Source organism: Arachis hypogaea, chromosome 6 (genome assembly GCF_003086295.3).
Source record: "Arachis hypogaea cultivar Tifrunner chromosome 6, arahy.Tifrunner.gnm2.J5K5, whole genome shotgun sequence".
NCBI classification, from domain to species: Eukaryota; Viridiplantae; Streptophyta; class Magnoliopsida; order Fabales; family Fabaceae; genus Arachis; species Arachis hypogaea.
This window is the reverse complement of record NC_092041.1, coordinates 57961224-57968286: the sequence shown is the minus strand read 5'-3', so window position 1 is coordinate 57968286 and position 7063 is coordinate 57961224. Positions and strand designations below refer to the sequence as shown.

Genomic DNA, 7063 nt, shown 5'->3' with positions numbered 1-7063 from the left:
ATATCATTATTGTTTGTGGTTGAATTCAATGATGGCAAAGGTGTGGTGGTTATACTTCGGTGACAAGGGGTGGCAGGGTGAGAGGTGGGGGTCGAGTTGGGAGTGAAGGATAAATTTGGAATATGATTTTTTGAACGAGATTATTTTAGGAATAAAATGTTATTAAAGTTTTAATCCTGTCCCTAAAAATTTCAGTTTCTGTGTCCCAATTTTTCAGAAATACTGAAGGAACTGAAATTTTCAAGATGGATATTGAAATTTTAATTCCAGTTTTTGACAACCAAACACAATATTAAATTTCAATCTTAGTCCCAATATCCTTTACCAAACGCTATCTAAAAGTTACGTGAAGAGAGACTATTGAGATACAGATGGAGCTTAATAATAATAAAGTGTAGGTAAATCATGGTTTTCAGATCCGGCCGGTTCGACTGGAAACCCGGTCATCCGGTTACCTGGCCGGGCCGAGCCACACGTTGAACCGGAAATGCAATTGACCCGGAGAAACCCGGTTCACCCAGTCAGGTTTTGATAAAAACCGGTGACCCAGACGGGTTATTTGACCCGGTCCGGGCGGTACAATTTTTTTTATTTGTATGCTAAAACGGCGTCGTTCTAATATCCCCCCCCCTTTTTCGTTGAAATGAAACCTAACCCTAGGCTATCCCCCCTTCCCCCCATTGCCTCACTGCCCTCACCTCACATCTCTGATCTCCCTAATGGCAGTAATGCAGTAATACAGTATCTCCGAAGTCACCACTCACTAGTCACTGCCAATACCCCCCTCAGCCAACCTCGTCTCTCCGTCACCCTCGTCGTCACTCTCCGCGAAATTGGAGTATTTTTGAACACATCCACACAAAGAAGAGAAATCGGTTAGAACATCAAAAGCTTAATGATCTTGTTTTCGTTCATTATAACTTGAGTTTACAACAAAGGTATCTTCTATAATTATTTATTTAATTTTAAAAAGCATTGTTCATTAAAATTTAATCTTTAGTTTAGTAATTACATAACTTGATAACATAGGAATCTAATGAGAAAGCAAAGCTATGATCCAATTTGTCTTGATACATTTGATGACCATTCGGATTGGATATTGGAAGATTCACCCGTTTTTAACTCCTGAAGAGGTTGATGCTCTACGAAATGATTTGGCAAATATGTCCATTCAACCAACTTTGGATGATCTTGGTAAATTCTTCAATTGCTTGAATATTTTAATTGTCAGTTGCTATTACGAATTATTCTTGATATTGATTTCATGATTTGTCAAAAATATACAAATGTAAATCAATTAAATTTGGAAGATGACCAAGATAATGATCAAGTAACAATGATATGGAAGATATAGATACAAATCAAAATGAGGGAAATGTTGATCAAGCTCCTAATTTGTCCTATGAAGATGTTGATGCCGACTTTGAGCCCACCCCTTTGACTTGATTTAATGATTGTGTTATCTTTAACTTGCTCTTGTTGATTTAAATTGAGAACATATTTTATACTAGAAACAAGTTTATTAACTCTTCTTTTAGATTATTAGTTATGTTTAAGACTTGATATTTGATTATTAATGTTTGTAAGACTCGCATTTTAATTTCTAAGACATTATTTCAATTTTATTAATATAATTTTATATTTTTTTAGTTATGACCGAATTAACCGGATAAATTAGTGATCCACTGGTTGAACCAACAACCCAGTAACCCGGTCATGATTACCAATTCAATTATGCATTTTGGCAGCCTACGTTTTTTATAATTTTTTGTCAGTACAAATATTAAATTATTTGTAACAAATAAATTTTATTCATTTATAAGTGCAAACTCAAAAAAATATAAATATAAATTATATTGATTTACGTATACAAAATTCTAATAAAAAATATAAATTATATTTTTATGTAAAATATTTATAAATATAAATACATATTATTATTATTGACTAAATACTGATAAAAAATAATAATCCTTACTAGTCATATTCTACTGCATGACCGTTCAACGCATCTCGGAAAACAATTTGAGCAAGTAGACCTTACAAAGTTAAAAGTATAAGATGGATGTGCCTTAGGATAGAGAGAAACTTCTCAAGCATCATCAAACATCTAACATGCCTTCGATCCCAACAAGTTTTATTTTACCCCAAATATTTTTTTTTTTTTGGACACGAATTTTACCCCAACTTTAAAGAACGTCAAGACTCCAAGGGACCATGTGTCAACTACTCAACTATTATTATTGCCACGTTACTGTGCAGTATACTTCCTATTTTTTGCAATATTGGATTTCAGAACAGTCGTCAACACAAGGTTCGGATATTCATTGAGGCATTGAATTTGAATATTATTGTAGATATTCATATAGAATAAATTCAAACATTTACTTTCTTTTACCACGTAAAAAACAATCCAAGCTACCTTGATAATTGCGTTTGAAGCATAAAAGTCAACCGTTTTTTCATGAATATTACAAAGTTGTATACATGAATAAAACCCAAATAAAACGGTAAAATCACTAGCAACGGAAAACAACTCAATAGGTGCAAACAAGATAATTAAGTTGACTAAGATAACTTCCACATTACAGGGTTTCTCTTAATATTGAACCTAATCACTGTTATGCTGATATGTTTGATGATTATCGGATTCATTACCATTTTTTGGGACGCTAGGTTCCTTGTAATCATTACCATTCGCATTGTTCTGGTTACCAGAATCTCCCTGCTCCTTCTCCCTGTTCCATTGCTCTATTTTAGCCCTTCTTTCTGCACTACTTTCTCTGACTGGACTCCTATCCCTCCCCCCGGACTTCTACTTCGCCTTCCTCGACGTCGAGGACTACGGCTTCTAGGCCTCCTACCATGGTGACCATGGGACCTATCAGAATCCCTTCTACTAGAACCACGACCATGTGAACGCTCATCATAGTTTCTACTCCTAGGAGGACTTCGGCTTCTGCTTCTACTTCTACTACGATTCCATCTCCTGTTTCTTCCAAATAACTTCTTCCTCAAATCCCTAAAATTAAGAAAGCCAGATTTTATCACCTAAATAGAAAATAGAAGAGCAGGGTATAGGACATAAAAAGCCATAAAGTATAAATATATGCAAAATATTTGAAAACCATGAATAGCACTATGCAGAGAAATCAACCTGCTAATTTTTTTTAGGTGCATGAAGTTGCAGTAGCCACCTCTATTGCAAACGTTTTCCTCATACTGCCTACAAGTAGCTTCCCGAAAATCAGTAACAGGAGAGAAGTCAACAATGATGGGTCGACCTGAAAGCATCATTGAAGTCAGAAATTTCATCAGAATTACAGTGATTGCTGTTTGGGGGTAGGATTGAAGACTTGAACGCATTATAAATAGTACTTCACAAAGTGTTGCATTTTACATATGGCCATATGCTAATTTTCAGTCTGCAACCAGCATTACTGGCTTCTGTAATTGTACGTATGAAGCAAAACACAGACTTGTGGTAAAATAAAAAATAAAAAACCAACTTAACAGGACTGGTATTTAAAACATAAAATTTAGTTTGCATGTATTGTTAGTATTGAAGAGTTTTACAACAGCATTTGGCAAAAATGGTCGTCAACAAAAAAGGTTTGCTAACCACACTCAAAAATCATCTTTACAAAGAAGGAATGAATGGAGAAACGGAGCTACCATGTGACAGATCACAAGGTACCTGGTCAAAATGCATTTCATCAGATAAAGCTCAAGACTCCCAACATGAGTAAAAGAAGGCTACAATACAGAGTAAGGTAAACACAAGGAGAGGTCAAGCGAAACCAGTTGGGTATCTCCAAACCTATTTACCTGAAACCAATAGGAACATTAACTTCGCTTGCACAAATTTATAAAAAAATTCCAAATTTCTACTTATCATGACCATCACTGTTTGCTCACAATTATATTACCACACAAAAGTACAACATGTACCGACAAGAAGAATATCATCACTTGAAATCGATCTCCCTCCTTCCCCCAACCCACCCACCCACCCAAAAATGATGATACCTAAACCTAACACATAAATCAAGAAATGACGAAGAAATAATAATAAATAGCCAATAAATTGATGACATACAGAGAACACATACCTGAATAAAACCTCCCAGTGAGATTCATTAAGGCATTGGCAGCATGGTCCTCCTCTTTGAACTGAACATACACGTTCCCAACCTAAACAAAAGAATAAATAAATAAGAAACCGAAAAAATTGCATAGATAGAGAAGAAGGAGGAGGAGTTGGAGAACGAACCATGTGATCAGCGAGATTGTCGCAAATATTGAGGCTCTGAATCTGGCCGTACTTGCTGAGCTCCTCGAAGAGGTCCTCGTAGAAGTCCTCAAAATGGTCTTGAACCTTGTCGGGATCAAGGGACTGAGACTGGGGCTGGTTAGGATTTGGAGGGAGGAGAGGGGTGATCATGTCGGGCCTCTGGTACATGTTGGAGAGGAGCAGCGTCGGGCTTATGGTGGGCTTCGTGTGAAGCCTGGAGCAGCGGTCGCCGTGCCTGCAGGCCCCGATCTTGAAGTAGAAGGGGCAGTTCACTCTGTCTTTCTCCGTACCGAATATCGATGCCAAGTGCTCCGCCATAGCTCCCTAACTCACAACCGGAATCAGAAGAACAAATCTGAAGGGATCACACTCTCTATCTTTGTAACTCTGTTTCGGTTTCGTTAGGGTTTGCTTCTTTCTTCCCCTTCCTTTTACCTTTGTTTTTTATCTGTCCTTTATTTCTTGTGTTGACCTAAATGGCCTATCCAAACACCTTTTTTTTTTTGACCTTTAAGCTTTTATCCTCTACTCACTCAAACATGGATTTTTTTAAAAATAAAAAATAAAAAATTTCTGTCATTTTTTTTTTGGGGCCAATAGTACTTGAATTTTTTTACCGGTACAATTATAACTGTAAGAACCGAATTAACAATTAAACTGGTCAAATTATTAGTGTATTGATTTACTAATTCAACCGGTAAAATTAGTTTTACATAAATAAAAAATATAAAATAATAAAAAATTTAAAAAAATTTAAAATACATATTTTCATCAATATTTTAAAAATAATCAAGTTTCAAATTTTAAAAATAACTAATACAAAGATAGACATAAATTTAGTTAATACTACTATAATAGTATTTTAATTTGACACAATAAAAATAATAATCTATAAACTATATCTAAAGAGTAATACCATATGACAAATCATGCAATTTAAATATTTTAGATCCATCATATAAAATAGTAATAAAATAAAAAAATATATAAACTAAGATTTTTAAAACTAGACCGGACATCAAACCATTTAGATTGCCAAACTACAGGATTCAGAGGGCCAACAAATTTAACCGGAGTTTAACTAGAATCAATAGATTATAGTAAAATAATATATTACATATTAATAAGCACATGATAATAAATACATCCTCTGCAAATCTAAAAATACATAAAATATCAAAATTCAAAATGATCAACTAAAGTCTTATATATTATACTCTCGTATAACAGAAGGCCAAAAAAATCATAAAACATAAGATTAAAATTGAGCTAATTAAATATTCGATATTAGATAAATGGATCTACACTCTTATATAACATAACAGAAGGCCAAAAAAAATCATAAAACATAAGATTAAAATTGAGCTAATTAAATATTCGGATAAATTGAGCTAATATGTTTTTTAGATCATCCTTTTCCTAAAATTTATTCTAGTTTCTTATTTATTTTTTTCATCACTCTTCTTGTTTCGTTCCCCTATATATGTTACACAGTTAAGAATCAATAAATTCATCCAGCTATAATTAACAATATAACATAAACAGATTCACAATTAACAATTAAATATCATTAATATGTTACTCACCCACTTAATCAAATCAAAATTCAACTGAATAACTAGAAAAAAATAAAGATAATGGAGAACTTCATAACATAAAAGTGAGGATACCACCAACCTGTTTGAGCACAAAGAAGCAGACTCTGGCAAGGGAGAGGCAGCAACAATGGAGAAAACGCGACGACGAAGATGAGCGATGCGGAGCAAGGAGCCATGACAAGATAGGTTCCTTGCGAGCCAAAGACGCGATAGCGTAGAGGAGCCACACAACATCGTTGAGACATATCATTGCCAACGAGATGAAGTATAGGAGACGGCCGACGATGAGGTGAGGCGAGGCTAAGAGAGACTCTGTGTGATGAGGTGTGGAAGAAAGCTTTCGAGGACGGGGGTACTGGGACTCGGATAGCCGTTTAGGACATTAGGGTTAGGAGGTGTTCTTTTTTTTTTTTTTTACAAACGACAAAACGACATCGCTTTGGTAAGAAAAAAAAATTAGAGTTTCGAATCGGATGGGTTACACAAAACCATTGTTTCGACAATTTTCATAAAAATCATACGATTCAAACTAGTTTTCTCTTATTCTTTACCTTATCTAATCGGATTGCTCAACCGGACCGGCCAGATGACTAATTTCTTGGTCGAACCGACCGGTCCGATTCGGTTCTTATAACTATCGATACAACTTATGGAAAGAAATTATTTAATATATTTGCTTTACATGTTCGAGTGTCGAATCTAGCAAACTCAGATTTTGAACCCGCCAATATAATAAAATTTAGGACTAAGTGCGATTTTGGTCCCTAAGGTAGGGGTCAAAATTTTTTTCGTCACAAACTTTTTTCTGCTTATAAAATGGTGCCTAAGGTTCAGCTATGTTTTAAAACCGTCCTTCGAACTAAAATACCCTTCTCTCTCTTCCCCAACATACTAAGTTTTTATTCTTCTTTCTCTTCTCTATTGTAGTAGGATAACTTCTTCTTTTTCTTCTTCGTCGTTACAGAATCATGAACAACAATGAAGTAGAAACAAAGAAAGAAAAAAATAACAACAATTTATTTCAACTATTCAAAATCAGAAAAAAAACAGAATCAGAAAAACAATGAAGAAATAGAAGAAACAGAAGCAGAACAATGAAATCAAAATAAATTAGAATCAACTATTCAAAACTAGAAGAAATACAATAAAAAACAATGAAGAAATAGAAAAA

At 34.4% G+C, this 7063-nt stretch overlaps 1 pseudogene; it reads right to left on the bottom strand.

The window, feature by feature from the left end:
- Positions 1-2435: 2435 nt before the first annotated feature.
- LOC112696627 (splicing factor U2af small subunit B-like) lies at positions 2436-4872 on the bottom strand (annotated as a pseudogene).
- Between the last annotated feature and the right edge of the window lie 2191 nt (positions 4873-7063).